Genomic DNA, 8,542 nt, shown 5'->3' on the forward strand with positions numbered 1-8,542 from the left:
GCAATACGTATATCTGAAGATGACTTTTATTTAGAATATAGAAGTAATTCTTGCAAATAAATTTTGTAAAGATGTCAAGTAGTAAAAGAGGAAGCATGGAAAGAGGATGTGGAGAGAGAAACTGGGGGGAATTCTCATGATTCAAAATTCAAGAGATGGCAAAAGTGTATAAATTGAAAAACCTCCCTTCCTTTTTTTCAGGCACCCCTTTCTCCTTCACCTTGGTAACAGTGCCAGCTGTGCTTGTCTTTCCAGAGCCATCTTATGTGTGGTCAAGCAATTATGTATATGTTCAGCATTCTCCCCACCGTCCCTTGTTATACAAACAACATAATACTCTACACACTGCTTTTATTCGCTTTAGTCAATTAACATACCATGGAAGTCCTCACAAGTATCCACAAAATCTGAAAACTAGAGCGAAATTTTTTTTTTTTTGATGTTGGGGTCAGGAGTTTTTATTAATTTATTTATTTTTGCTGTATTGGGTCTTCGTTTCTGTGCGAGGGCTTTCTCTAGTTGTGGCAAGCGGGAGCCACTCTTCATCGCAGTGCGCGGGCCTCTCACTATCGCAGCCTCTCTTGTTGCGGGGCACAGGCTCCAGACGCGCAGGCTTAGCAGCTGTGGCTCACGGGCCTAGTTGCTCCGCAGCATGTGGGATCCTCCCAGACCAGGACTCGAACCTGTGTCCCCTGCATTGGCAGGCAGATTCTCAACCACTGCGCCACCAGGGAAGCCCTAGAGCGAAATTTTACTGACAGCAGATTTTGCATTAGAAACCCAGAAGCCAGAAGAAAGTGACACAACACTTTTCAAGTGCAACTCAAAATTCTACATCCAGCAAAAAAAAAAAAGTATCCTTCAGGAATGAAAGGGAAACAGACATTATCACATGAAGGAAAACTAAGAGAATCTGTCACCAACAGGCCTACCCTACAAAAATGACTAAAGGAAGTGCTATAAACAGAAAGGCAATGATAAAGAAGGAATCTTAGAATGTTAGCCTCTAAGATATAGAAAGAAAGAACACTGAAAGAGTAAAGATATGGGTAAACAAAATAGACTTCTCTTAAATTTTCTAAATTACGTTGAATTGTTGAAGGAAAAATTATAACACTTTCCAATATGGTTCTCAGTGTATGCAAAGGAAATATTTAAAACAATTAGAAATGTGAAGGGACAGACATAAAAGGAGGTGAGCTTTCTACACTTCACTTGAACTGATAAAATGTAGACAACAGTAGACTGTGATAAGTTATGTATATATAATGAAATCCCTAGGGCAACCACTTAAAAAGTTATACAAAGAGATATACTAAAAAATACTATAGATGAATCAAAATGGAATCCAAAAATGTTCAAATAACCACAGGAAGAAAAAAAGCCAACAAAACAAACAAACAAAAATGGAAAGCAAAGAATAAAATGATACACTTAAACCTTAACATATTAATAATTACAACATTAAAAGAGGTCTAAATACAAAAAAAGAGATTGGCAGAAGTGGATAAAAATAATATAACCAAACTCTGCTAGCTACAAGAACCTCAATTGTATAGGTAGGTAGAAAGTACAAGGATGGAAAAAGATAAACTATGCAAAAGTTAATTAAGAGAAAGCAGGAATGGCTATATTAATACCAGATAAAATTGACTTCAGAGCAGAGAAATATGTATATGTATAGCTGGTTCACTTTGTTATAAAGCAGAAACTAACACACCATTGTAAAGCAATTATACTCCAATAAAGATATTAAAAGAAAAAAAAGAGCAGAGAAAATTACCAGGGACGGAAAGGTACCTTACATACAGAAGAGTCAATCCCTAAGAAGACACAGCAACCCAAAATCTTTATGCACCAAACAACAGAGGTGCAAAATATGCAAAGAAAAATCTGAACTAAAAGGAGAAAGAGACAAATCCACAATTACAGCTGAAGACTTCAACACACCTCTCTCAGTACTTGATAGAACAAATAAAAAGTCAGCAAAGATTTGGAAAGGCTTAATGATACCATTAACCAACAGGACCTAATCAAGATTTACAGAACACCTGCTAACACCAGAGACAACACATTCTTTTTAAGCACTCACAGAACATAAATCAAGATAGACCATATCCTGGCCATAAAAACTAACCTCAACATATTTAAAATAATTGAAATTTTATAGAGTGTGTACCAACTACAATGGGATCAAACTGGTTATCAGGACTTCCCTGGTGGTCCAGTGGTTAAGACTTCGCCTTCCATTGCAGGAAGTGTGGGTTCAATCCCTGGTCAGGAAGCTAAGATCCCACATGCCCTATGGCCAAAAAAACAAAACATAAAGCAGAAGCAATATTGTAACAAATTCAATAAGGACTTTAAAAATGGTCCACATCAAAAAAAAAACTTTAAAAAAAATTGGGTATCAATAAGAGAATGATAAGAAAATCCAAAAACTTGGAAGCTGAACAGCACACTTTTAAATAATCTATGTATCTAAAAGGTAGTCTCAAGTTAAAAATACATTGAACTGAATGAGGGACTTCCCTGGTGGTCCAGTGGTTGAGACTTTGCCTTCCAGTGCAGGGGGTGAGGGTTCAACCCCTGGTTGGGGAACTAGGGTCCCACATGCCTTGCAGCCAAAGGGCCAAGAAATAAAACAGAAGCAATACTGTAACAAATTCAATAAAGACTTAAAAAAAATTGTCCACATCAAAAAAAACTTTAAAAAATAAATTAATTAAATAAAATAAATAAAAATACATTGAGCTGAATGAAAATGAAAATAGAATACAAACTACCTCACATAAAATAGATGAGCAACAAGGATATACTGTATAACAGGGAATTATATTCAATATCTTGTAATAACCTATAATGCAATATAATCTGAAAAAATATATAACTGAATCACTCTGCCATACACCTGAAACTAACACAATATTGTAAATCAACTATAATGTTTTAATAATGGAAATACTTAGGTATAAATAAAAGATGTATAAGGGCTTCCCTGGTGGCGCAGTGGTTAAGAATCTGCCTGCCAATGCAGGGGACACGGGTTCGATCCCTGGTCCGGGAAGATCCCACATGCCGCGGAGCAACTAAGCCCGTGTGCCACAACTACTGAGCCTGTGCTCAGAGCCCACAAGCCACAACTACTGAGCCCGTGAGCCACAACTACTGAAGCCCGCACGCCTAGAGCCCACACTCTGCAACAAGACAAGCCACCGCAATGAGAAGCCCGCACACAGCAACGAAGACCCAATGCAGCCAAAACTAAATAACTTAATTAAAAAATAATAATAAATAAAATGTATGTGGAAAGGCAAAGGAACAACAATAGCTAAAACAATTTTGAAAAAGAATAATAAAGTGGGAGGAATCACTCTACCTGATTACAAACCTTATTATATAGCTCAAACTCTGTGATGTTGAGGGATGGACACATGGATCAATGGGACAGAATTGAGGATCCAGAAGTAGCTCCACACAATTATGTCCGTCTGATTTTTGAAAAAGTTGAAAAAGCAATTCAGTGCAGAAAGGATAGTCTTTTTCAACAAATGGTGCTGGAGCAATTGGATATCTATAGGCAAAACATATAATAAATAAAAAATAAAGAACATCAATCTAAACCTCACATCTTTTGTAAAAATTAATTCAAAATGAACCAGATTTAAATGTAAAACATAAAATTATAGGGTTTGGGGTTTTTTTGGCCACAGTGCGCAGCATGTGGGATATTAGTTCCCCAACCAGGGATGGAACCTGTGCCCCCTGCTGTGGAAGCACGGAGTCTTAACCACTGGACCGCCAGGAAGTCCCTAAAATATAAATTTATAAGACTTCTAGAAGACAGGAGAAAATTTGGCAGAACTAGGAGTTGACGAATTCTTAGACATGACACTAAAAGTATGTTCCATAAAAGAAAAAATTGATAATGTGGACTTAATTAACGTTAAAATCTTTTGCTCTGCAAAAAACCCTGTTAATGGGCTGCAAAAACCAATTACGGACTAGGAGAAAATATTTGAAAATCATATATCTGAAAAAGGATTCATATCTAGATTACATAAAGAACTCTCAAAACTCAACAGTAAACAAATGGACAATTCAATTTAAACACGGACAAAGAGGGACTTCCCTGGTAGTCAAAATAAGGTTTAAAATTAAAATTAAAATTATTCATTCCAAATAAGGTTTAAAATTTAAAAATAAAATACCCCACATGACAGATGTTGAGTTTCTTACCACCTGCAACCTCAGGCTTCTCAACCTAAAATGAAGATAATAAAGTGTGAGACCCAGAAGAGTTCTTGGCCTCCTTAACCAGTAGAAATTGATCAGAGGGCAGACAAGAAATTCAGGCAAAGCTTTATTAGGGCCGCTGATGCAGCAGCGGGGAGGGAGAACAAACAACAGGTTCCCTTGTTTGCCAGCTCCCTGAGAGGGGGCGGGCTTGTTCCTCACAGGGGGTGAAGGTAGGGGTGTGTCCAGGGGTCGGGTCAGAGGGGTGGCTTAGCTGTTTTGCCCACCCCTTAGGTGGTGTTGAGAGCAGGGGGCTTGCGCAGTACGCTGTTTTTGCTCCTGGCTCTTCAAAAGTGGCAGCTGGGTTTTTTGGTCTCTTTGTATCTTTTGTCCAGAATTTACCCCAACTGTGCATGCACTCAGTTATATTTAGTCCTATATAGTTTCCTTGTATTTTGCTGCTGGAGGAGAGGTGTGTCCAGGTGCAAGCACTGCAGCAAAGGGTCCCAGGTCCCTGCCTGTCTGAAAGGCAGTTGTAAAGAACCACGTAAGCTGTGATCAGTAAACTGTAGCTGTTGCTTTGATTGCTGTTGGTGGGGTGATTGTTGCAAGAATACGAAGTTGCATAAGTGGGCTTTCCTCTGATGAGGGCGGAAAAGAAAACATGTTTTCCTGGTACCTACAGAGGTTTCCTGTAGTTATAAGAACTTCTCTTTAGTGATGTGCTTTGTATGATGCTGCTTGGAACTGGGGGATGATGACTCGAGGCCCCTCCTCAGTGGTGTACACGTGTCAGACCACCCCTTCCTCCCGGAAACCTCCTGCCCAGCTCCATGTTTTGCCGAGGTTACTAAATGGTCAGAAGAACAGGGATCTGATAACAGAAGAAAGCTGTTGCTGTGTCAGCCAGAGACACAGACACGCGTTGTTACTTGTGGTTCCTAGGACATGTTCAGCCTCTTGGCAGGAAGGGGAGTTTTACTGCACCTCACTGAAACTTAAGAGAAAAGCGACTGCTGTGACTCCCAGAAATAAGAAAGGTGATATTCCTTTCCTGGAAGGAAGGGTTGAAGACTTTTTAAAGTGTCCTGTAGTGTCCTGTTGCCTATTCTAACAAATAATATCTACACTGTATTTCTTCAAATCCTCAATCAGATGTAATATTCAAGAGGAATATCCATAAAGGCTGTGTCAGATGCAATGAACATTTTAATAAGACCGACTCTTCCACAGGAAGCTCGTGGCATCTAGGGCTAGAACGGTGCTGTCCAGGACAGTAGCCACTAGCTACCCATGGCTCTTTAAATGTAAATTAATTCAAAAAAATTTTTAAATTCAGTTCCTCAGTCCCACCAGATGCAGAACATTTCTACCACCCCAGAAAGTTCTGGAGGAATGTGCTAGATGAGTCACAGCGAGGGCACATTACCCTTGACAAACAGCCCTTCTACCCTCTGTTATTTCCACCAAGTATCTCTAGTCCTGTGGGAGACATCTGCGTGTCAGACAGTGAGCTGTTGTCAAATGGAAAAAACTAAACATTGGTTACTGGGAATTGAACCCGGAAGTCTGGCCCAGAGCATATCCCTGGAAACAGTCATGCCACCCGGCCCTTCCGGGAAGAGAGCGTGGCGCCAGGACGTGGCGGTCCCCACTTAAAGCCCAGGGAGTCAGCCCTCTGACTTGGTCCTGTGGACGCAGAAGCATCCCCCCAACACACACGCGCATGCACAGACACGCACACGCCTCAGGTGTGTGCAAAAAGTGTGGAAGGCCTCCTAAGAAGCCAACCCAATTTTACGTTCACCAGGAACAATTTGGGTTTTGTTTGAATCAGAATAAATCAATTTGACAGTTGCTGCATCTGAATCTTGGCTTCATGAAACATGGTCCGACTTGCTTCTCTCTCCTATATTCAGTCCCAGGACTTCCACTTTCTGAGTCTCTGGGTGTATTTAATAAATGGAAAAAAAAATCCCCTAATGGGATTACAGTACTTATGGAACATTTGTAAGTTTTCCATTTAAGAAAGCACGCAGGGCCTCCCTGGTGGCGCAGTGGTTGAGAGTCCGCCTGCCGATGCAGGGGATACGGGTTCGTGCCCCGGTCTGGGGGGATCCCATGTGCCGCGGAGCGGCTGGGCCCGTGAGCCATGGCCACTGGGCCTGCGCATCCGGAGCCTGCGCCTCCGGAGCCTGTGCTCCGCGACGGGGGAGGCCACGGCAGTGAGAGGCCCGCATACCACCAAAAAAAAAAAAAAAAAAAAAGAAAGCACGCAATTTAACACGCAAATACAGTGTGATGTGTTTGTGTTATTTACAGGAGAAGTACAGAATTCACGGGAAATCTACTCAAAGACAGCTGCCCCAGAGGCTGTGCTGGGACAGGAGCGCAGATGCCATGAGGAGCCACACCTGTCTCTGTCCCATCAGTGTCGCTGTGACTCTGCAGTCAAAACGTGAGGACCTTTTGACTGTGAAGCCAGGACAAAGGCCTGGCCCGGCTGCCTGGGGCTCCAGCGTCAAGTGGGGCACGGTGCCTGCAGACGGTGCCACTTAGAGCGGGCCCATTCTTCTTCCACCGGCCACTAGGAGGCGTCTGTACTGAGACTCCCGGGGGAAGTTGCTAGTCTGTCCCTTTCTTCCAGTCTTAACAGCTACCCTTGCCAAGTGCCTCTCACTAGAATTGTGCATAAGTAATGCTGGCTACGCAGGGTAGACTCTTTCCATTCTTTATATTCTTCTAAAGAAACCCCTTCCTAAAGCAATTCCATTTCCCCTTCGCTGTTTATAGAGGACATTTAAGGAGGCCAAGGAAAAAGAGAGCTGCTCACTTCAATATTTCTCTATTGTTTTAGCACAGACTTATCCAAAAAAGAGACTTTATATGTCTAAGCATGTCTGTATTCCTGAGATGGTCACATCCCTCTTTGAGGCAGGGAAATTCTGTCTCTGAGATTTAAAAAAATAGCTTTGATCTCAAGGTTTCTCCCAGGAAGGCAGCAAGTTGTCAGGGCTCAAAAAGCAGCAGCCTCCGCCATTTAGCAATTTAGAGACTTTCAGCCACTGAGAAGGTATTTTGGGTTTTTGAAAACACTTACGACTCTCACACATTCTGTTTAAGTATCTATAAAAACCTATTTTGTACCCTTGCTGCCCACAGACGCCCCATCAGCCATGGCACAGCAGGGTCCATGACATTTCTGTGTCAGTTAAACCATCTGATCTATGAGATAAAATGGGAGGGGAGGGAAGGGTGGAAAAGCACACAGTGTGAGCCCAGGAGCCTGGGGCTCAGCTCCGTGGAGCCCAGGAGTCCAGGCCTGGCCTTAGGACATTGTGAGCGCTCAGAGGAGTACTGACAGGCGCTCTCCTGGATCATGGTGTCGCCTGTGGAGAAATGCACCACATTTCCTCACTTCCCATTTCCTTTGTATTCATTCAACCAATGCTTATGCAGCACTTACTGTGTGCAGGGTACTGTGGGAGCACAAGGAAAATACGGGCACAGCTCTGGCCCACAAGACACGCATGACCTGGGGAGAGAGAAGACATGTCCACATGTAGCTGGGGCAGGAGGAAATGGCATGCAGTGTAGGGGAGTTTCAGTCACATCGCTGTGGGAATCCAGGAGATGGAGCTAGGAAGTGCATCCAAGAAGGCTGCATGGAAGAGGAGACATCTGTGTGGGACTTGGAAGGATGGGAGAATTCGGACACGTCCATTTCACCCTTGGGACATTAGCAAGGGCACAGAGGAACAGACAGAATGGTCAGTTCTTTAATTTGGCTACTGTGAGGATGAGACATGAGATGTGGGGAAGTAGATCGGGTCGGACTGGACTCTTTTCAGTTGGCAGTGGAAGCCACAAGTGGGTTTATAGCACTGAAACCGAGCAGGACCCTGCGGGGACTTCCTGGGGACATGTCCCCCATGTCTCCTGCTTCTTTTTTTTTTTTATTTTTGCGGTAAGTGGGCCTCTCATTGTTGTGGCCTCTCCTGTTGCGGAGCACAGGCTCCAGACGCGCAGGCTCAGCAGCCATGGCTCATAGGCCCAGCCGCTCCGCGGCATGTGGGATCTTCCCGAACCGGGGCACGAACCCGCGTCCCCTGCATCGGCAGGCGGACTCTCAACCACTGCGCCACCAGGGAAGCCCCTCCTGCTTCTTGTTTGTAGAAAAGCTTTAGCACCCTAGGCCTTCCTCAAGTCCCAAAAAGAAAAATTTAATCAGAGAAGTTAAAAAAAAAAAAAAAAAATGGGGGCCTCCCTGGTGGCGCAAGTGGTTGAGAGTCCGCCTGCCGATGCA

This window comes from Mesoplodon densirostris, chromosome 18 (genome assembly GCF_025265405.1).
Source record: "Mesoplodon densirostris isolate mMesDen1 chromosome 18, mMesDen1 primary haplotype, whole genome shotgun sequence".
Taxonomy (NCBI): domain Eukaryota; kingdom Metazoa; phylum Chordata; class Mammalia; order Artiodactyla; family Ziphiidae; genus Mesoplodon; species Mesoplodon densirostris.